The sequence below is a fragment of the Electrophorus electricus genome, chromosome 5 (assembly GCF_041902795.1).
Source record: "Electrophorus electricus isolate QZ-2024a chromosome 5, ASM4190279v1, whole genome shotgun sequence".
NCBI lineage: Eukaryota > Metazoa > Chordata > Actinopteri > Gymnotiformes > Gymnotidae > Electrophorus > Electrophorus electricus.
Genome location: NC_137501.1, coordinates 30352296 through 30377165, shown reverse-complemented (window position 1 = coordinate 30377165; position 24870 = coordinate 30352296).

Genomic DNA, 24870 nt, shown 5'->3' with positions numbered 1-24870 from the left:
AACTATATTAAATAATTACAGACCCATTTTAAATCTACCATTCATTGGAAAAATCACTGAAAAAGTGGTCTTTAAATAATGGATAAGGTTTCTATCCTTAAATAGCTATTTTGAAAACAGGATTTCAGTCCAACCTCAGCACTGGGACTATAAAGGTTCTTAATGGCGTCTATTTAAATGTGGACTCTGGAATTAAAAAAAAAAAAAAAATCAGTTTATTGTTTGATCGTAGTGGTGCTTTGGTGGACATGGAGTATATGATTCTTTCAGACAGACTTGAGGATGGGGATGAATTCTCGGTTGTGTTGTATTTATTGGCCAGCGTGATGAGGACAGAAGAGCAGTCTCATCGCCAGGACAACCAAATGCACCCCCAGACTGTGTATGAAATGACGTGTGTTGTGATGTGGACACTTACCAGATTGTCCGTGACAATGAGGGCCATCGGTGAGGGCGCCGCAGCCGTCCTGGAGTTCAGGGCAACCTGTAAAGAGAAAGAACTGTATGCGTACAATCTAACAGATAATATACGTGTACTTACTGGTAAAGGTCATTAGAAATTCTTTACACTGTTGTCTTTGAACTTCTGCGGCTACAGTGGAGCATTCCAATGGAATGTTCAACCAGGTGAACTCTGTGGAGGTGAGGTTGTGACTATAAAAGTACCGGGTAAAGGGTTGTCACAGGGTCCCTTCTCTGCCCTGAGAGAGTTCTATGTTGTTTCATGGCCAACAGACTTTGTTCCTTTAACTTCTTGATGCTGAGACAGAGTGACTGCATATTACGCCATTTTTGTAACGGTTGTGGCCAGAGTGCCAAATAGTGAGGGGCCGGATGTACAGGCTCCAGCGACGTGGACGAACATTTATTGTTACATTAAGACAGCGGCACTCACATATAACACAAGAAGTGAACATGAACACGAAACGTTAACATGGAACAAAAATGATAAACAAGAATACATGTAACAACGACGAATGGAACAAGCATACAACGATAACGCTAACATTTAACATTAACACGCTACATCACCAACGACCAACACACTGCACACATTGACACAGGTTTAAATACACAAACAAGACAAGGTGCAGGTGTATGCAGGCATGGCCACAAATGAAGATCCTCCCACTGCGCATGGCGGACCAAACCATGTGGCTCCCGGGAGGCGAGCGTTCCGTGACAATTTTTAACTTACCAAGGACTTTTATTTTCACTGACCCGTTTCTGAGCACGTTTAAACATTAAACATTTTGCTGAACTGAGACACTACTTTTATTCTGCTGTGGCCAAGCCTCTCACCTCTTGACCCTATGCACAAATAAGCATCAGAATGGCTCCAGTGACCTGTGGTAAACCCAGAGCTTCTGCTGTTGGCTTGCTTTTATTCAATTTATATGCCTCCCTTCGACCAAATACTACAAAACTATAGAAAACTCTTATAACCACTATGTAAATGATACTCTAATTTATTTGTCGCTGTCACAAAAAACAATTATGGTTAAATCGATTCTCTATGTCAGTGCTTTGAACATTACAAAGTGGATGTTCCAAAATGTTCTGCAGCGAATAAGGATAAAACAAATGATTAGGCAACAAACATGAGAGACATATATTTGCTGCTTTGCATCCTTGCCTTCACAGACTAATACATCAGGCTAATTACTTGTCCTTAGACAAATGAGGAAAAACCTGTCAAAAATATAAGAGCAGTTGTACTTTATGAGAGCAGAACTCAAATTGTTTGCCTTTGGAAAGAGGCCAGTGCTCGTGTTGTTTAACTGTGGACATGGAGTGATGGGAAAAATCAACACTGGAGCCCATGCAAGGTTCCTAAGACTCAAAGTACCAATTTTGCTTTCTGATCATGTTAACAATGGTTTGTAATTTATGGATGAACATACAATATTTACCAAGCAATCACTATAAATCACTATAGAATCATACCTTACTGAACAAAGGCTTGTAGAATTTGCCGCAGCCAGGACGGATGCTTCAGGGCGGCATCCGCAAGGTTCTCATGGCATGGCAGAAATCTTGACTGTTGGTTGCCAGTGAGCCAAAGGCCCTATACCTGGGACAACATAAAGGAATGTTAGCGTATTTTAATATTTTCACCCAAGCAGAAGATAAGCTTCCTGTTCTGTGTCCCCACACATTTCTTACATCTCTAAAGACTATGTGTCTAAACATGATGAAGCTCAGGGAGACTCTTGCTGAGCTGACACTGCCATTTCTTGTGAAGACAGCTGGCGAAACTTGGGCATGGGATCTGGCTTGTAGCATTAGTGCTGAACAACTCACCAACAGAGGCGTCGCTTTTATGTTGTGGGCGTTTTTCTTGCCTGGTAAACAAAGGGAAAGTAGTGTGGGGCCTTTCATCTGAGGCCTTTTACAATGGGGAAGGTGCAGCAGATACACCCAGTACTTTCAGGAGGAGTCATGTCTGGGGAGAACTTTCAAATCCCTTGGCCTGTTATGCAGTAGGATTATCTCAAAGTCCTCAAGAAAAAATGGGCTACATGCATAAAATGGGCTACATGCATTTGGAAATGATTGTCATTATCCTCTATATATGTCTTGTGAATAAGGTGTAGATTGTTGAGAGGTAGTAGTGAGCATTTAGGAGTAGGGCCCCATCTCTTGATTAAGCTCTTTTGCTTTTGTGTGAAATAAAGCAGCATTCCCGAAGCACCTGCAGGACTCTGTAGGCCAAACTCTGGTCTATGAAGTCTTGAACTCATCCACCCCCACTGCTGTGCACATCTGTGAGGGTGGACACATTACAAAGGTCACTTTGACGCTACCCCAGCACAAAGGGTCAGTTGTTATTCAGGACTGTAAATCACTGTCGTACCAGGTGTGAGATCCTGTGGCTCTTGTCTTATGGTGGGGGGATGTATGTAGTATGTGGTTCCTTTTGACTGGTCAGTGGTGGCAAAATCTATTAGTCCACAGGATGTCTGGGACTGTGGTGGGGGTTGAGGAGTGTTGAGAGTGGAGCTGTTACAGAACAGTTAGACTGAGGAGTTAGATTTGCAGAACTCTCCCTCTCTCTCTCTCTCTCTCTCTCTCTCTCTCTCTCTCTCTCTCTCTCTCTCTCTCTCTCTCCATTTCCCCCCCTCTTTCTCTTTCTTCATCTCTCTCTCTCTCTCTCTCTCTCTCTCTCTCTCTCTCTCTCTCTCTCCATCTATTAGGCAACATTCAGGTAATATTTTGTATTCTGCATTTGTTATTTATAACATGTATTGCCTCATTACAATATCAAATCAATTATGTATCCAATGTATAACTAATTGCCTTGTATTATGTAAATAAATTAGCCACATTAACCATGTGTTAACCATGAACTCACTCAAACTCTTAAGATAGCACTAAATAATGTTCACACTTAAGTGCCTACTAACTAGGGTAAAGAGCCAGTTATAATTTCCATTGCAGACACCATTTCCCTGTAAAGTATCCAACATTCTGTACATGTTCACTAGGTTACTTATAAAATTATAAAATGGGATATATAGATATATATATATATATATATATATATATATATATATATATACACATATATACTTCCTAACAACTTTGATAATTAGGTTTTACCTGCCTGTACCCAATTCCATACTGTTAAAACAGTTAAAAAAACCAAACAAACAAACCCATGACTCATTGATCCATAAGGTAGAGCAAACAGAATTGTATGCATCGCGGTTACATAAGAGTGTAAAAGTGTAGACGTCTGTATGGAAGGTTTTGCAGCTCTTTTCCTGTCCTCTACAGAGAGGGTGCCTACCAGCTCTATGGGGAGTCCCCCCCCCCACCTGGTCAATTTAATATGGACCTGTTACAACATATACTGCGCTGTGCAGAACAATGCCTACATTTTCACAACCTGAGTCAACTCCGCAGTCCTTGAGGGGGAAAGAGAAGGGGTAAGCTCCAGGTGAAAAGCCCTCTGAGAGATCTTTAGCAAGCCCAGCACTGTCCATCAGTCACTCCATCACATGAGCAGTGTTTGGAATCCAGCACACACTGGATGTACCTGCTCTAGAAGTAGACGGCTACTCTCCATACAGGGTAGTTGTGTAACATCTGAGCTACATGACGCTTTGTAGCAAGTTTTTTGACTGGGTGAATAATTTTTCTGTTCAATAAACATTTTCTAAACACATTATTTGCCTTCTGTCATACATGTGCAAATCATTGTCACTGTCAGCTCAGGTGTGATACAAGAAATCAGAACAGTTTTACAGAGTAGCATTACAGTGGAGTTGGTGTTGGGTCAATTGGTGGTTGGTGTTGGGGCTGTTCGGTTTGTGTTGGGTCAGTTCAGTTAGTGTGGCTGGTGTTGGGTCTGTTCGGTTGATGTTGGATCAGTGTGGTTGGTGTTGGGTCAGTTCGGTTGGTGTTAGGTCAGTGTGGTTGGTGTTGGGTCAGTGCGGTTGGTGTTGTTGCTCAACTTTTCCATCATTGCATATAAGGAATCTATGAATTTCTCACGCGACTTCACAGGAACTTGCTCCATGAAACCACACACTGCTGCCAATTTAATAAATTATTGTGACAAAGAGCCGTAACAGGCAGTATGAAATAAGAAATGATGCAATAGGATAGTCTTTTAAAAAATAATTGATACAAATGTTTTGCTAACATAAGGCTTGGAAATAAAACTGTCTTGGAGTGATTAATACTTTTGTAAGGAACCATTTTCATGCGCATTGTCTTTGAAGTCGGAATATTCAGCTTTCATAAGAATGGCGCCGGCTCGTTTTCCAAAACAATGGGGAGAAGAAAAGAGGAACCATGAGTGTAATGACACAGTTGGCTCCCTGAGAAAACACCAGCATGACAAACAGAAATATGCTCGAGGAGAACCATAACAAAGCCTTGCTCGACGACACTGGTGGAATCAAACAGTGAACAATGGCGTCACTGGCCGACAAAAACGCTGTTCTCTCTGGCTCTGCAAACACATGCCTAATGTGCTGTATAACCCAGACCTATGACGAACCAACTGTGCTACAAAGCGAGACAAAGCCCTAAACTAAGTACACTGTGTGTTGCATTAACCCGGCAGGCAAAAATACACATCCTGAGCCATCATGAATATACTAATAACTTTATTTTCCTCTGGCATTTCGCTTATATCCACTGATGATATTTATTATTCTTTGCCCATCCCGTAATATATAATGTGTGTAGGAGGACCTTTTCAAAAGACCCTCGAGACACAACATCATTAAGTCTAAATGAATAAGTCTCTGCACATCTTTAGGTCTGTTGTTTGTCTAACCAAGCCACTCATAATGCCTTTCATATTACATTTATGCCTGCCAGTGGACGTGTGACTCCATTATACTGGGCACAGGTGATTGTTGAAGAGACGGCGTATCCCCTCATTCCAGGATGGTCACTCTTCTCTCGTCTCCCCTCACTTTGCAACACTGCACTGCAGATTGGTCTCTAACCTCTCCAGGAAATTGCATTTTGCGATAGACTTATTGAATGCGTTCCGTTTTCTCCTACATGGCAAGAAAAGCGTTTTCCTCCTTAAGATTGCATTTTTCTCTGTCCACAAATGAGTTATGCTTGTGAAAAAAGCCTGAAGTAAAAATGAAGGAAATGTATTTGCAGCAGCCAAAGCAGCAGGATGTGGTAACCTTGCTTTTATATGATTTAGCCCAGTGCATTCATGAATAAACAACCTGAGAGGCCTTGTGGACAATTTAATAATATCACTTTTAATGCCATTGTTATTCAACGGAGCTGTGTTGCTGAGGTGTTATGCTCAGACGGTGTGTTTGCATTTTGTTTATGTTCTTACACACTGTTTTTATCCACTGCTTTGAACCTCACATCAGTGCTGCAGCTTTCGAGGGTTACAGGGGCCAAACCATTTCAATGACACGGCACTGTACTGCAGGGAAGCTATTGTCCCAATATCAGACATGAGGTCTTTCAAATGACCTACTGCCTTTTTCAAACTTTTAATTTTTTTAAGCAAACTTGTAGGACTGTGAAAACAGAGGCCTGGAAAGATGTGCTAAACAGATTCTCTGGCCTTCAGGTAACAGTGACTCTAGCAATAAACTTTTGTCCTGTGGATGTAAACTTTCCCTCACCTAAACTCTCAGAATATCAACATTGCTTGCTCATGGGGTATAGTTACGGTGTTTATTTATAAAGTTATTTTTAAATGATCCAAACCCATTTCTGATAATGCAAATAGGACAGGGAAGCAGTTGCTTCTGGCCGCAAGTCTTTTTTTTTAAATCCTGTAATGCGATGAACTTAAATAGGACTCAGTTCTCTTCCTCTTTAGCACTGCTGAGAGCTCAGAACACATGTTGTTTGCACCACAGCTCAATACCATTCTGTATAACATTGAATTATGGGTAGCGTATTCAAGACAGTCAATTTTCATGCTTCTGTTATTTGGGTCTGTTGCATCTCCATGAAGAGAATGAGCAAAGAGAACAAAAATAGATATGGCAGAACTGACATAAAATATTAAAATGGGTTTATTTATTTATTTATTTTTTATAAAAGTGCAGACAACCATGTAGGAGAGTTGTAACACATCTACACAATTCATCCTGCAGCTATTTTCTTTGGGCTTGTTTTTCCCATGAAGATCATCACAGTATACAGCAAGCCTCGAGCTATACCATAAAAGAAAATGCAAAATGGCCAGAGACTATTATGTTTTCACAATACATGAATCAAGCAGACCACAAAACGAACCACAACCCCCCCCCCACACACACACACACACCCCCACCACCACACAAACATTTCTTTTTCAAGATTATTTGTTCAGACATCAAATCAGTTCCCCTGCTTTAGAACCAAAGACATGGTGCAGTGTCAATCCAAGCTAAATGGTCCCACTTGAGCCAGGCAAAAAATTCCTGAAGCTTCAAGTTTTCTGGTTCCTGGTTCAGGCCTTTGTCTCTCCAGATCCTTCCTGCTATCAGAGTCAGATCAAGGTCTCACAGAGGAGTCTTTGTGACTTCAGATTGTCTAACTGAACAAGACTTTTATTTTGCTGCCATTTTCTGCTAGTGAGTCAACAGTCTCTGTTTAATGCAACTTAGCTGTGACGTTTGTAGCATCTGATTTTTTTTTCTTTTCTTTCAACGTTGGTTAAGTTCAAGGTTGGGTTAGCCTTCTGCAGACATCTAGTATTCACAAGAGCAAAATCAATTTGAGTTAAAAAGGGCAGATGACAGTAGACTAGATGACAAGGCAGCAGAATAGATGACAAAGCACTTTTGAAAGTCGCTCTGGATAACAGCATCTGCTAAATGTCGAAAATGGAAATGGAAATGTAGAAAGTGAATTTGGGAGATTTAACTTCACTCTAATTCAGCAACTTCATGACCTCAGATGTTTGCTTGGGGCAATAATGAGTAATTTAGATCATGATTTTAAAATTTTAAGCCTAAATATGTAATTCAGTATGCTGGTTTACTTTTTGGTTAGCTTTTGACCGTGTAATTCAAATTGCCTGTGGAAGGTGCAGTTCTGCCCTGTAGAACAGTACAATTTAAACACTATTTCTTTTTCTTTTACTAAAATTTAAAACAGCAAGAAAATGAAGTCCCATTCCACGCACAGTTGATGAACAAATGACTCTCACCCAACACATATAAACCCCCCCCCCAGTTTTCATGACTGCATAAATTAGGTTAAAAATACAGTCTGCCCATTTTACTATTTGGTAAAGACACCGCTCCTTGATCCGAGATCACTGGCAGGCTGTGTAAGTCTGTGGACGGCCACGCTCTGGGCGTCGAGCCCTGGCTCGTTAGATGCTGGGCAAAGGTCACTGTCTCGGCCATCGACTTACCCTTTGTCCCATACACTCCCCCTTCATCTCCTGCTTTGAAGTGCGCCGACGGATGCAGAGGCCAGATCCTGATCAAAGCAGGAGCAGAAGGGTTTGCCCCATGTGACCGTGGAGAGGCCCCAAGCTGCCTAAAACAGCACCACTGAGGAAAGGTGGGGTGGTCTCCAGCCTTTTAATTAGCATCAGCACTTCTAAGCTTCTGTCCCACATTAGAAACTTAAAAAAAAAAAAAAGATCCCAAAGATAGGTCATCAAAGCCATTAGTGTCCAACACGTTCAATCTTCACAGTGTCAGTGTCATCATAGGACATCACATTGCTCCATCACTAATGGGCTATCCTTCACTTCTCTGTTTCACTGAGGCAGTGCCTGAGCAAATCACACTCTCCGAGCCGTGATCATCTGTGGCATAAAACTGTTAAATCCCTGATATTAAAGCCATTTATCAGGCTCAATTATGAGGACGCTCGCGCGTTGTAATTAATTTGTCATCTAACGTCACTTTTCATTTCAGCGGTGCTATTGCATTGTTTCCTCACGTTACACAAATCGCCTTGATGCATGAAAAATATCCCTGTGTTGACATGCAGATGAAAGTGGCTGCAGAAAACTGGTCTTGAGCTTTTAAATGAACCAAAGGCCGTTAGACCGCAATCAGACCCAAACTTTGGCTTTTTCCTGCGCATCGCATCTCAAGCATCTTACTTGTAAATAAAAACAAATCATATTTCTTAAAGATGACTTTGCGCGAGTTCAAAGATTAATCCCACCGACGACCCATGCCTAACGAGCAAACAGGTATCTAATATGCTTTCAGTCCTGAAGTTTCAGTACTGAAAGAAACGGATCACTGACGGAACAATTCCACTGCCGTTTCGTCTGAAGTACACGTGGATCTGCATTGACGGGAACGAGACAATCAGAATTAAAATAATAAAAAATAAGATCAAAATAAGAATAATGGCTGCTGTGTTTCAAGCTTGTCACATTTGGCTGCCAGCTGTCACCTTCTTTCTTTTTTTTGACGACACTTTGTCATAATGCTCGAGCGGCAGGCTCAGGGAGTCTGAATCCTGGCCGATGCTTTACCGTTTCAGTGTGTTCTGAAAAAGCTAGATGGGAGGGTAGCGCACCCTCCGAGTCTACATCTACATCCCGTAGGATCCTGTGATGTGTAAAGGTAACTTTGGCAGAGAGCAAATATACGTTTAATAAGTGTTCCTTCTCTCTTTATACCTCTGAGACGGCTTGACGGGGCAATCGATTCACGTCAAATGATTTACGAGGGATCCTCATTTAATTTATTGGTTCATTTGTTAACCCCCATTTGAAGAGTGTTTACGTAGACTTGCAGTTCCTTATGGGGTCCATGGAGAGAAATCTGCGAGCCCGATCAGTCTTGAAATGAAGCTGTCAGACCTTGAGAGGCATTAAGGCCATTCATATTTGCCCCCGATCTTAACATCCATTCTGCACATGCATGTGCATACATGTGTGCGTGCGCATTTGGGCGGTGCGTGAGCTTGTGAGAAGTACAAGTAGCCTGACAGAGAACAGGAGGGAGTGAGCACATGCCCCTCGCTCAACACCCCCCACACCCACGTCAACACGAGGGCAAAAGGGTGAGAGGGCGACTGGATCAAAGCCCCGCTGGGGTTGCCTCATCTGCTGTGGTCCGGCTCCCCAAACCTGCCCCTCCTGTTCTTCACAAAGCAGGCAGAACCCTCTGATCTCACGCTGAGCTTTGATTTGCCCAGCACTGACTGCTTATTCCTACAGATGGAGTGAGATGGCTTTGAACCCTGATCTCTTTGAGTGGTGAAAAGCATTCAAGCTTTCTGACTGGGAGCTAAAATCCAACAAAAAGCTCATCCTGCATCTCTTGGCGTTGCAGGCTTGCGGCGGTAATATGCCTGTTATTTACAGGTTTTGCATGCAGTGGGTTTACATGCTAATACATCTGATACTTACAGTACAGTAGCTTCCGGTCCTTCCTTATACGGGCTTACCCGAGTTCTACCTGCTTCAAGTATTAGTTTAAGCCAAAACTGAATACAGCAGGCCAACTGAAGCCTGCTGTAATAACATGGTTATTAGTATGAGTTAAACAAAGAGAAAGTGCACTTTCTTCTTCAGCTCACCCAAGCTTCTTGGTGACCTGTCAGCAGCCAATCAGTGCTCTACTCACTCGCCTCGACGAATCGTTTCAAACACGGCCCTGTGCAGAGCTATACATTATTAAGTTTGTCTGAGTTGAAGCCTGGACTATATACTGGACTATGTATGGGAATTTGTAAATATACTGAAGAATATTGATAAATTCAACTAATTGCTGCTAATGTTAAAGGGTGCAATGTGAAGAAAATAATGGTAATTAGAATAACTTCAACAAATATAATAAGGTAATTATGAAATTAATTATATTAAATAATTATTATAGGCTATAGATTTTTAAAATGGACAGATTAAGTGAACATGCAGTCAAATTTAATTAGCAAAGCACAGTAAAAAAAATATTCACCTAACTAGAACTGACTAGTAAAACACTACTTTGTGGCTCTGGTAATTGTATTATGTAGCAGCTTGTATTAATATAGCACAGCACTCTGTAGATATGACCCCCGAGAGAGCAATTCCACCACAAAATGGAGCCTGTTATTGATTTTGTTGAGAGTTTTGAGTTCCAGCCTTGACAGTGTCCTGTCTCCTGTCTAAACAGACCTGTGCCTCCGTCTCAACCTGACCCAAGATTTACAGATATGTGCAAGCCATATTTCCCGCCCTGTCTCGCTGTCTGACACCCTGACACACGGTGGTGCAGTGAGGTACACACACGCACACACACACTCAACGTCACAATTAAGCCCCATTCACTGACTTACTAACCACTTGGTCGTTAAAGTAGAAGACAGTGGGCCTTCCGAAAGCTTCTGAAAGCTACTGTCCCTAAAGTAGTAGGAAAATCTTTGAACTTTAAAACATTTTTTCCCCTTTTCTTCTTGACAATGTTTGGAGCCCTATTCCTCACAAGCATTGTAAATAGCACATAACCTTTAGCAGGGAGAGCCAGTGAGGTGACTGTAGACAGGATATATGTATGGCCATACATAATCTTTAGCTAATGCCTCACCAAACAGGTTCTCTCTCTCTCTCTCTCTCTCTCTCTCTCTCTCTCTCTCTCCCTCCCTTCCTCTCTCCTGCTTCTCTAACTCAGGCGACCAATTTCCCTTGGCATCGATCCGTGGTCAATTCCAGCCGCTGGAAGAGGCAACTCTTACTCCCTATGGATTTTCACGTCAGCCACATGACTGACTGCAAATAGTCAGTCGCCAATCATGTCCCACTTTTCAGCCCTTGCTGGCCAGCTCCAGGGCCACTGCGGCCGGGTCACGCACTGCGGTGAACGGAAAGGGTGCAGCCCTCCTGGACGGCCTTTCAAGGATCACTGCCACCCCTGATCCAGTCATCCATCAGACTGGCGAGAGAAAGAGTGCGTGTGTGTGTGTGTGTGTGTGTGTGTGTGTGTGTGTAAGCCATTTTTATACCCTACATGCATTCAGGAATGGCTCTGCAGGTAAACGAGAGTGCCGGGGACTCAGAGACAGGGAGGAGAAACACAGATCTCCCGCATACGGGTTAGTTTAGCTGAAACAACAATAACCGAACAATGACAATGAAATTAAATGAAAAGCAGGAGTTTGACCAACACCTACAACTATCTCAATTCCTGTTACTTTCAAATGGTCAGTTATACCAATGCACAGACACACGTGTAGTCGCAGGGGGAAGAAACCACACCGAAGGCTTATGGGCACTTTCAGGTCTTTATACCAACAGATCTTAACTGGGATTTTGAATCATATTATAAGAAGAAAATAAAATAAAATAAAATGAAAAGAAAAGAAGCAGCATCAGTCTATTACAGGGGTTCCATACACCTGGGACATAGAAATTAAACATCCACCTCTCTGGCAAAACCCGTAAACAAAATAACAAAAACAACCCTAATACCGTGTTATTTTGTACACTCGATATCGGTATTACTCGCCTCTGATATAGTTCTCACTCAGCTGCCTGCGCAAGGCATTTCGGTATTTCACTTACACCCAGTGAAACCCAAACAAAATATGTCCCTCTCCCCAGCAGACATGGTCCAACATAGTCTAATCCACCCAAAACACAGAAATAAAAAAAGAAACTTCTCCCCGAGGGATCTCTATGGCTAGGTACACTCCCAGTACACAACTTAGCATGACACCACATGCTAACACCAAACAATTAGTGTACATGGGGCAATACGCGCACATACTACCATAGACAGGTGTGGAGCAACCGGGCAGTAGTGCCAACCTGTTGGGAGTTTGAAAGACACAATAATTATACCGTCCTGGACACAGTTGCTGTTGTTACCCCTGCACTGAAGTTACCCTAGTGCTGTTGTTACCCCTGCACTAAAGTTACCCTAGTGCTGTTGTTACCCCTGCACTGAAGTTACCCTAGTGCTGTTGTTACCCCTGCACTGAAGTTATCCTAGTGCTGTTACTCCTGCACTGAAGTTACCCTAGTGCTGTTGTTACCCTAGCACTGAAGTTACCCTAGTGCTGTTGTTACCCTAGTGCTGTTGTTACCCCTACACTGGTTACCCTAGTGCTGTTGTTACTCCTGCACTGAAGTTACCTTAATGCTGTTGTTACCCCTGCACTGAAGTTACTCTAGTGCTGTTGTTACCCCTGCACTGAAGTTACCCTAGTGCTGTTGTTACCCCTGCACTGAAGTTACTCTAGTGCTGTTGTTATCGTAGCACTGTTTTTACCCCTGCACTGAACTTACCCTAGTGCTGTTGTTACCCCTGCACTGAAGTTACCCTAGTGCTGTTGTTACCCCTGCACTGAAGTTATCCTAGTGCTGTTGTTACTCCTGCACTGAAGTTACCCTAGTGCTGTTGTTACCCTAGCACTGACGTTACCCTAGTGCTGTTGTTACCCTAGTGCTGTTGTTACCCCTACACTGGTTCCCCTAGTGCTGTTGTTACCCTAGCACTGAAGTTACCCTAGTGCTGTTGTTACCCTAGTGCTGTTGTTACCCCTACACTGGTTACCCTAGTGCTGTTGTTACCCTAGCACTGAAGTTACCCTAGTGCTGTTGTTACCCCTGCACTGAAGTTACCTTAATGCTGTTGTTACCCCTGCACTGAAGTTACCCTAGTGCTGTTGTTACCCCTGCACTGAAGTTACCCTAGTGCTGTTGTTACCCTAGCACTGTTGTTACCCATGCACTGAAGTTACCCTAGTGCTGTTGTTACCCCTGCACTGTTGTTACCCCTGCACTAAAGTTACCCTAGTGCTCGTTACCCCTGCACTGAACTTACCATGCACTTGACCTCATGCAACATGTCTGAGGTGACAGGTCACTCTCCACCTCTGGCCATTTCATTCACTGCTAGGACAGCTTTGTCATCGAGCCCAACTGCCACAGTTCCTGGCTGCCAGGGTTTCCAGGGTGATGGCATTCTGCATGCAGTCTTGGCACTTGCCTGCTGTGTGGCTTAACGTGTGCAGTGGAATGCACCAATGGGTATGCAGAATTCATTCTTAAGAAGTGAAGTAGAATTTCTGCAAAAACATTTGGGAAATACTGCTGGTGACTTCATATAATAAGGATGAAGGATTGTAAATCCTGTGTGAATTTTGATTCTTTGAATTTGGGTTAAATTTGGGAACTTCAAACCCAAGTCAATAATTGTCATGCAGAAAAATCAAATAATCACAGCAGTGGCGGTGCATACAAATGTATCTTCATTTACAGGCTTTCCTTGGGAATTCTGAAGAGGACCTGAGCCCTGATAGCACTTCATACGAGTCTGCTCACATGACTTTCAAGTTTTCCCCTCAACCCAAGACCTGATAGAGCACTTACGTGTCTAGGGTGCAGTGGCTGTATAAGTAGGTCAGAAAACAAGCGACGTGGCATTTAGTTGTTTCAGAGAGCTTAGAGGAAAGAGAGCGAGACAGAAGGAAGCGGTTAGAGCTCCCATGTCACATGTGTGCATAAGTTACTGATACTTTTTTTACCATCCAAGTGCAACTGTAAAGAACCTTATAACAAACCATCCATTGTTTATTGTGCCGTCTGTGTGAAATCCTTCCCTTTAGGGTACAATAAGTCAATGTTCTATCTGTTTTATCTGTTCTGGTTTTAAGCTGTAGGGCTCGAGCTGGTGCTCAGGGCCTTGCTGGCCTGAGGCTGCAGCTCTTCTGCCCTGGGCATTTTTTAACCAACAGATCTTTTGATAGCAAAATATCACACATTGCCGGGAGTAATGAATACGGTCCTCTTTCTCCATCACCGTATCCCAGGCAGTGTGATGCAAAACATGGCCTTTGAGCTCGAGTACTGCCTACACGTTTCACGTCTATTTTTGGGGGACGTGCCTCTGGATCAATTATTTGTTTTTCGTTTTTTTTTTTCGTTCGCAGCTGTTCCTCTCTGAGATGAAGGTGTACACCCTGGTCACCTTATTTATCAGGTCTGCGGTGGTGCAGAGATGAACCAGGAGCCTCCAGTCTATGCTAGGGACAATGAGAATGCTTCAGGTGCATCAAAGGACACAGCTAGGACCAGCAGCGCTCTAAAGGTTCATGCTGCCCACAGATCACAATGTTGCTGCAGTTCGGAATATTGAAAAACACGCTCCCTCCCGTTCAGGACTGCAGTTTAATACTGATGGGTTAATTAGGATCTGAATAAAATGCATGTCTTTGGTGCCATTTCACAGCTATGGAAACTAGGGCACACATTTTAAATGTGCTTATATGATCCCAATTAATGGTTACAAATATGCATTTAAATGTATAAGCATTGGTATTAATGATGTCAAGTCAAATGCTAGTCATCAGAACAGTTCATACATTAGTACAATGCTATTACTTGTGTGAGTAATGGAATTGCACTAATATATGCATAATATATGCACATGTCTGTATGATATGAGTGGATACAGGGAAAAAGAACATTGTCAATCCACTTGAGCACATTATTATAAATGGCCATTTTAAATGACTGGCACCATCAAAGATATAGGATATGATTGACTTATAGCGAATGTGCACCATGTTCACCATGTTACGTAAACGTCTCAAGAGCAGAGACTTTCAAGCTCATTACATAATGGGAAATGATACAAACCTGATAAGGAGTTCGTGTTAGCGAACCCACAAATGGTGGTAATCCGTGTTACGCCTGTGTGAGTAAACCACAGGCGGAAGTGAAGATAGCTGATCGCTGTGCTCAGCTCAGAAGCAGAAACAACAGAAGAAGTGGAAACACAGGACTCCAGACAAGAGTGCCCCCACCCCCAATCAGTTCGTGATTAACAGCTGATGACGCCATTCAATAGCTGATTGATGATTTGATTATTTGGCCGCGTCGCAGAGTCTCGGCAGCCTGGTAAACAAGCTCATTTTCCCAGTAGACACGTGTCAGTTTCAGCTATTCCTTGTCCGTCGTGTATTTCATTTTGTGGTCATGTTTTGGCGCTTATGGTTTGAAACCTTCCTGTTTTAGCTGGCCCAACGATCATTTATACTAGTCAGAAGAACAAAAGTCAAATGAGGAGTTAGCAGTGAACTCGGGCTTTTGTGTTTGCTGGATGGCCATTCCTCCTGTGGTTGCGCTGTGCTGGTTTAGCCCTTGACTACGGTTTCTTCTTTGTGAATAGCATGGTATTGAATGAGCCCATTGATTCTATTCTATTTGCTAATCGACCGTGTGATCTCCTCGAGCTGTTAGCCGAGCCTCACTGATTTCACAGTGTCAAGAACTCAAGCCGACAAGCAAATAAAGAAATTATTATCAAGAAAAGTAATTAATTAAAATTAATTACCCTATACATTCATACAACATTTCAAACAACTTTTCAAACAGCTTCACACATTCAAGTGTCATTGCAGAAGATTGTGCTGTGATAATACTTCAATGTTGTAGAAGTACAATTTTCATTTACATTGCCACGCGACAACAGATTGTAACATGTGTGGCCCGAGTGCCAAAGGGTGAGGGGCAGGACGCACAGGCTCCAGCAACATGGATGAACATTTATTGTTACATAAAGACAGTGGCACTCACATATAACACAAGAAATGAACATGAACACGAAACCCTTATCATTAAACAACGATGATAAACACAAACACATGTAACAATGAGTTGAACGACAATGCTAACATGTAACAACAAGACGCTACATCAACAATGACCCAACAACACTGCACAGACTGACTCAGGTTTAAATACACAGACAAAATGAGGTGCAGGTGTGTGCAGGCACGGCCACAAATGAAGATCCTCCCACTCCACGTTACTCGTGGGAGGCGAGCATTCCCTGACACAGATAGGTCAGTGTTAAGAAAACGACCTGGCTAAAGCCCTGGCTAGAGTGGGGGGGAAAAAGATAGTACAGTAAGAAGTTTTAAATATAAGTGCATATTAAAGTGCATGTTTAAGTGCTTAGTGAATCAATGAGGTGAGTCTTCAGTCTTCAAATGAAGACAGTCAGTGACTCAGGACAGTCAGTCGAAGTTCATTCCACCACCTCGGTGCCATGACAGAGACAAGCCATGGTGCACGCCTTCTTTGTGTCTCGGTGGTTCAGGTCAGGCAGTTCTAGGAGCTCAAAGGCAGCATATTGCAGAAGTGAATTTGATTGAATGAATGAATGAAGTTACACTGTGCTTTTCTCAGGACCCAAGGATACTTTACAATCAATACATCTTTTACAATACACAGCTTTTACATCAACACACCCAAGAAGAGTAGCAGCCTCAAATGGAAACCACTCCCCCTGGGGGACTGCATCAGGCACAGGGAGGGGAGGGAGGACCCAGGACAGAGCACCATACATCACTAGGCATGCAGGCATAAAACCCTTCACACAATTGTCAGGGGAACCTATTTTGCCAAACCTCCATGTTTTCGGACTGTGGGAGATAATCAGAGACCCTGGAGGAAACCCACGAAGATATGAGGAGTATATGGAAACATTTCCCAGATAATGACATGGACATAAGACCCTAGTGCTGACAGGCAAATGTGCAAACCACAAGGCCACCTTGATTGGGATTAGTGCCTTTGGGAATATGGCAGTCAGTCCAGTTAAGTACACAAGGCTTCGTACACAAATGTCACGGAGCTGGTGGAGGGAATGCAGTGGGGGGGCGGGGGGTGACCTGAGAGAACTTCAGGAGATTGAAAATAAGCAATGAAGCTGCATTCTGGATGAGCTGTATAAGATGATGCACAGAGGAAGCCTCGCCAGGGGTGAGCTGCAGTGGTCCAGTCTTGAGATGACCAGGGACAGAACAAAATCACGAGTGGCTTCTGCGGAAAGAAATGGTCTGGTTTTCACATTGCTGTTTTCAGGTTTCATGTTCAACGTGCTTGCCCCATTAAAATTAGCAATCCGAGAAAAGAATGAGAGTTGCTTTTCCAGTAGCACACTAAGTTTGCTTGCCTTGTGAGTTGGACTGATCCAAGAGTCCTCTAGTGAGATCCCAATATCTTGACTTGGGGAGGCATCTACAGACGTTTCATGCAACAGGATGAAGATCCATGAAGAGACGTCTACTATGTTCGCCGAGATATGAACAGTAGCATAGAGTGGAAAGGAGAAAATCAATTGAGAATCATCAGCATACAAGTGGGATAAGAAACCAGGTGAGGATACAGGGCAGGTATAAAGGGAGAACAGGAGAGGACCAAGCACTGAGCCTTGTGGGACACCAATGAAGTTTATATAGAGCAGATGTGGATACCCTCGACATCATGTATGTATGGTGTTCAAGGCATGACCCAAGCCCTCACCATGCTGTGCCAGTATTTTCAAGGCTCGTGAGAATCTGGTGGTCAACCACGTTGAAGGCCGCTGAGAGCTCAAGAAGCAACAGGAAGCGTGCAGCTTCTCAGTAACAGCTACAAGTCCCATTTCTGTGGAGTGTGCTGCTTTAAACCCAGACATTTCAAGATCCTGCAGTAATCTCTCGGTAAGAAAAACAGCTGATTGTAAACAGATACTTCAAGAGTTTTAGAAAGAAGAGACAGATGTGACGACTTCTTCGTAGTTGCAAATGGCTAAGGTGTCGAGTGAGGGCTTTCTAGGATGGTTACGACACTTGAGCGTTTTAAGTCCTGTGTACTTGGCCAGATGACAAGGAATCATTCACAATGGAAGTACTGAAGTGGAGCAGGTCTTACAAGATGGAAGGGATTCAAAGAGCTGAAGGTAGGGCCAACCACCCTGATAACTTGTAGGATTTCTTCTGTGGGAAATAGAAGGAAATACATGTTAAGGCTGTAAAAGGGGTGTGAAGAATGCTGTAATTTAGAAGCAGTAGTAGAAGGAAAGGATCGACAAATTGAGTTAATCCTTTCATCAAAGAAGACGGCAAAGTCATCAGCCTCGAGGTAGGATGAGGAAGGAGGAGGGGGAGGGGAGGTTGGGAAGAGAGGACGGAACGCAGCTTGCGTGAGCCAGTTCTGGTGGAATATCTTAGCAGCAGTCACACAAGCATCACAGGACAGGAACGCCGTGTCCTCTTGGGTTTGGGTAGGGGGAGTGTTGGAGCAAGAAGGGCATCGGTGCTGTCCTTTCACTGCAGTCAGAGTTATAGTTGCTTTCCTTTGCCAGTAACGTGGAGGCTTTCTAGATGACAGACATACATCCGTCAGGTAAAAGCACTGTGAGTGTGAATGAACTGGGGTTGTCACGGGCCAGAGAAGTCAGCTGCAGGTTAGCTTTACCACAAAGCAGGCTTACAACTCCCACTGAACGATGAGCTGTTGGCAATTCAGCGATAGCCCCCCATAGAAACAAAAGAGCTTTGTCTCGCAGACAGGATAATTAAGGGCTCGCGTGAGCTCAGGCCTTTTTGGATTAAGACACTGCTCCAGTGCTTAGGATGGCTTTTGAGAAGAAAAATAAAACACATAAGTGCATTTGAAAAGTGTGGACAGACAGAGGAAGAGACTGCGTGGGTGGTTTAACCTATTATTACTTTGGAGAATGAATATGTCTGGCAAACTGTACTTGCAGGTATCAGCTTATGTGTATCCAAGACACACAGTTCTAAACAGGCTTACGGTAAAAGTCGTGCCGGCAGCCTCCATGTTACAAGCTAAGGAAAGCTGCAGCTGAAAGCAGTGAAAGCAATGAAATTACAGCACCAAAATACTTACTCCATCACCCCCCCCACACAAACACACACAAGTCTGGTTTGGTGAGCACGCTAAAGATATACTGAATGGGGGTAAATGAACCGATGCTCCTGTGAAAGAATCGACTTTGATATTGTGCCCCTTGATATTTTCGTGGCAGTTGCCATTAAAAAAAATGCGACGGGTCCATTTGTGATGTGGAGGAGAACCAAAGACCTTGCTTGTTTGCTCTGTGCTCTTCTGCTCAGCAACACCCTTGTGAAGGGATTCATTATCTGCGGCTCTACAATGCTGCAGTGCTTAATTGTTCAGTCACTGGCTCCTGGGCGAGTTCTAATAAACAGCAACACACATTCAAAGGCAATTCAAAGGAGAAACAGTGTGATTTAAGCTTTGAAAGTGTTTTCTGTGATTTTGAAGATTGTGTTGTGCATTTACACACAATAATGAGATATTTGTAGTGTGACATGTCAGTGAGGCAGGGGAATGAGACTTGAGCTGGTGAGGGAGCAGGGTTATTTATCACTCAAGAAGCAAAACAAAACTAAATCTACAACAAGGAAAAGAACCAGAAACCAAACAGAAGCAAAAAACAACCAGGCAACCAGCAATATTATCTCTCGGTGTATTGTTAGTCTGAGAGCAGGCTAAGCACTGGTGGATGGATTGATTGATGTAATGTAATAGTTAGTATTCGGGTGGAGGTATGAACTGTAGTCATGACTGGTTTTTGTGGGGGTGTTTGTGTTCATGTGTGTGTGTGTGTGAGACTGTGTTTGACTAAGTGTTTGAACCACTCCCCCCCCTAGGTCTGCAATGCCCCGGGGGACGAGATGCAGGCCTGGAAGGGCGGGCGTGGTGCAATAAACAGATGAAATCCGGGTCCTGCATTTGATTGACCATCACTCAGCTCCTCTGTTCAGGTCCATAGCCCTCCCAATCAAGCAGTATGTTCTCTTAAACTATCTTGGTGTCCAACAGGGCCCGCACGGCATAAGCTTGCCACTTCCAGCAGCAGAGATGGACTGGCAGGTGTTCTGCTACAACAGGCTTCAGCGGTGAAAAATAGAAGGCCGGGGAGACGCAGTTACCCGTGGGTGTTAACTCAATGGCTTACATTGTTAACGTAAGCTGCTGAGCACCACTAGCGTGCAGTGGTAGCGCTATGGTTAAGGTGCTTGACTTGTAATTGTAAGGTTGGTAGTTCAATCCCCACCACTGAAAAGTTACCACTGTTGCCTCTGAGCAAGGCCTTTTACCCTCAAGTTGCTGTGGTCTCGAGTGCCCGAGTGGAAAGACTGTAATATCGGTAACAAAGTCCAGTGTTATGTGCGGCCAGTCTGTTGTGTCTGCAGTGGCAGAAGCTGACCACTGTCTGGCACACTTGAAGCGGGAAACAATGTGCTTAATCCCGCTGCATGCCAGTCCTCCAGTAGCATGCAGGGAGGAGTAGGCCCTGCACGTCAAAATTGGGTGTCCATTTCCAAGTGAGGTATGAACCCAACCGATGAAATTCAGTCTCATCCCAGTGAATATGAATGAGGCGGCAGGAGGGAGGGAAGCTTGGCAAGCAGGTGTTCAGCATTGAACTGTTGGGAAAGTGTATCGGCTTTGGAGTTTTTAGAGCTGTAGCAGCACTGGTGTGGAAGAGAAGCAGTGTGAGGATCGTGGCCAGGCACTGCACACCTGGAACGGTCACCTGTGGTCACCTGTGGTCGCTGCCTCATGGTTTCCACCCGTCCCCCCCGTCCTCTTTATTGCAATTCTGTTATCTTTTGTTCCCCCTTGTCCTCGCATTCGCTCTGTTGCTCATCTTCGGCCCGTTTGTGTGTCTTCTGTTTCAGTCTCTGCTCCTGTGTCCTCAGTTTCTGCTCCCGTGTTTGTTCCCGTTTCTGCTTCTGTGCCGTTGTTCTGCTGTTCTCGCTCCTGCTTTGTCTTCTGTGCCTTTTGGGTCTGTCCCTGGTTCTGTCTCGTCTCCTGCTCCTGTGCCGGCTCCTCCTCTCGCCCCATGTCCTGATCGTGCTTCTGGTCCGTCTGTTCATGTGTCACTTTCTATGAATGTAATTATATGCAATTTTGACAAAACCGAACATCCTCCCAGGACCTCACTGTTTTTCAAAGCCTGGCTACTGCCCTGCCTGGTAAGTCTAATTGCACTTTTATTCAAATCCAAATAATTTGACTGCCTCAACAAACACGAATACAAATACAAATACTGGCCTCTCTACAGAGCCTTACTCAGTGTGCAGGGCGCTGGTTTGTAGATGGATCTGTGGTGTATAATGTGTAATATGGCCCTTCCCCACAGGACCCCCATCCAGTGATTGCACAGTCAACAGAGCAGATAGGAGCAGAGCCATGCTTGGAGCCATGGCCAGCTGGCAGTCCACAAAGCAGGCTGCCACTCCGGAGTCCGCCAGCACTGTAACAGAAACAGAATTCTCTATATGCGCCACCTTAACCTCCAGCATAAACGACCAGTGGGCAAGATGGCTGCCACAGGGCTTTTGTGCTGTGGGGGTGGGGGAGGGGTAAGCAAATGGCAGACTGAGTGGATGTGGGCAGCACCACCTCACAGACATGGCCCTGGAGAGATCTGTGGATAGGTCACGGTGTGCATGGAGGGGCACTTCTCCTCCAAAAGCTGAGCATACAGCATCGCCTTGTCCATCGTCTCATCCAAGACTGCCTCATCTTCTCAGGGGGGGAGGCTCTCCCTGGACTTCTCTATGCAATCTATCCAAGAAGACATCGATCAAAGCCTCATCATGACAGCGAGCGGCAGCCGCCATCGACCGGAAATCCGAGATGTAATCTACCACTGAATGGGCGCCCTGGTTGAGCTGCAGCATTGCAGGAGCTCTCTCCCCGGCTCTGCCCCGCCTCGGGTGATGAGGCACAAGCTTCAGCTGTTTGGTAGAGTCAGTGTGTGTGAGTGCACACTGACTCGTGTTTGACCGGGTGTCTGCTGGGACATGACATGTAGCATGAAATGTATTGAAAGTGTGACAAACTGGAACAATAAAAAGAGCTTAAAATAAAACAAAAGATCAATAAAAGGTATAAAAGGAAAAATCAATACAGGTCCATCATAAACAGGGCACTGGCTTTGTTAGGATGCAACGTCAAATGTTTTGCTGATATATTTCCCAGCATTAAATGTGCGTTCCGACACATGGGCACACTAATAAGAAAGCAGCTGGCGCTGGTCCTGCCTATCTGAAGATATGAAGTGCTGATCGTAATTGTCTTGGGTCTTCATTCGTCACAAGATGCGTAGGTGACGAGCCGTGCAGTAATCGGACTGGCTCGCTGCTCACAGTGGATCTAACGGTAGACAATGAGTGGCAGGCTGTGTTTCTACCTGACATCGTAATTCTCAAGGAAACTAACAAACAAGCATGTCAGAAGTCCACTTTTCCAAGTGTGAGAAACAAACCAGTTTTACACCTGGCCTGAAGCAGAGTCATATGAAAACAAAGACACACAAAGACTATCATACGAAAACAAAGACACCCGAAGACTATCCATGTTTGGAACAGTGAGTAGAGAATACCTTAACACTCGAAGCTGAAATTGTTGTGCTATATTCAAAAAGCTGAAAGCATTTTTAAAGCCCGATCTAATAATAATAGTGATGGATTCTGTGTCAGTATCTGGCACATCAGAAATATGGTGCTTCCATTTGCCAACTGCCATTAAAAGAAACAAATATTCAGATTATGGAAAAAGCAACAGTACATTCCAAGATGCTTTTTTTTTTTTTTCAGAATACTTTGGGCTTGACATTTAACTCTGCTAGCAAAGTCATAAGAGTGAAGGGTGGGCCATAAATAACAGACAGTTCAAATATGTTTTGTAGTTGTAATTTTTGTGTTCAAACTCTTTCTACTGAAAATATAACAAGGCTATTTCTTTTCTTTACTTCACATGGACAAGAAGTTCATGTATGTCAACAAGTGTTTACCAGACCTCATAAATGTTCTGCTTACCAAGCCTGATAATGTTTCCCTTTCTTTTATGGCTCTGTGTTACGGAGGCTTTCAGCCTGTTCATCACAAGCCAAGGAATGGAACAGTAGAGCAAAGACATTCTTTTATTACCATGCATCTTAAAAATGATGTAAAACCAGCTCTAAAAGCCTTACAGACAGGATCCCAGCCAGCATTACAGGGTTCATCAAACCCTATAAAAGAAAAAGAGAGAGAGCGACAAGAAAAGAAGCAAAAAGCTGTAGCACACTGAAAACACCAAGACAGCAAGCTCCCGCAGCTAGATACAAGCTGGGAAAACTCAGTGTAAACCCCGACCCTGAGCCTGAAAATATCCAGATGAGTCTGGATGGGGTCCGGTGGGTCTGGGCGGGGACATAAGCCGTTGCTGGGACCGGCTACTCCTGACACCTGTTGTCAGCGGTTATGATTAAAGTCTCAGAATTTAGATAAATCTTGCCCGTGATCATGATATCACTGCAAAATGATTCTCGGCAAACGTGGCAGGTGCAGTACAGCTACGTGGATTAGAAGAAGCTGTCACAAATGCTCTGGTAATTGCATTTGTAACAGTTGGATTTTGTTACAGGCATTAGTGCTGCACATAATCGTGTGGAAATCATACATTATGAAATGAAAACAACAGGCTCTGCAAAAGGTCACTGATTAAGGAGTCACGTCTCTGCACCGCATTCGGCATTAATACTAACTGTAAATATCTTGAATCTCTGTGTGTAAAGATGCTTCCCATGTTCTACTTAGCACTAAGACAGCAAAGTTGTTCAGCTGTGTAATAACGCTAATGTATACTAACTGAGCGCTTGCCAGTTCCCACAGATCCAGAAATTTAAGGTCACATTGCACATTTATTTCCCATCATTTAGGTCATACCTCACTTTTATTTCCCTTCTTTTAGGTCATACAGCACCTTCAATTCCCATCAGTTTGGTCTAATTTGCTTGCAAATCCTTTTGCACTTATGAAATTACTTTCCTCCAAGACCCAAAAATAAATAAATAAATAAATAAATAAAAGACTACAGCAGAAGACATTGCAGCTGCGTCCTGGTTGGGGGAAAGAAAAAAAAAAGGTTTAACGTTAAGAACAAGGAAGGTGTCTGCACACTCGTTCAGTTTCCTGATTTTCAGTGGTGAAAAGGATTTCAGTCTAAGTGTCACTTAGAATAAGTAGCTACTAGGGATTGTGTGAGAATCGTGAGGGTGAGAAGGATGCAGAACTCTCAGCAGCCTCTCCAGAAACATCTACCCACTATCAATGTTCTTTGTCCACTTCCTTAGCTGCTATTTACAAGGGCATTATATAAATGTAACTACTATGTAATTAATAATTCTAATTGTGTAATTGCAGAGTGTAGCTCATTGGATGGTGTGCACAATTTATAACCACCGCATTCATTACTGGTCAGATATTATGAATTAATAATTCTAATTGTATAATTGCAGAGTGTAGCTCATTGGAGGGCATGCACAATTTATAACCACTGCATTCATTACTGGTCAGATATTACGAATTAATAATTCTAATTGTGTAATTGCAGAGTGTAGCTCATTGGCTGGTGTGCACAATTTATAACCACCGCATTCATTACTGGTCAGATATTATGAATTAATAATTCTAATTGTGTAATTGCAGAGTGTAGCTCATTGGCTGGTGTGCACAATTTATAACCACCGCATTCATTACTGGTCAGATATTATGAATTAATAATTCTAATTGTATAATTGCAGAGTGTAGCTCATTGGAGGGTGTGCACAATTTATAATCACCGCATTCATTACTGGTCAGATATTATGAATT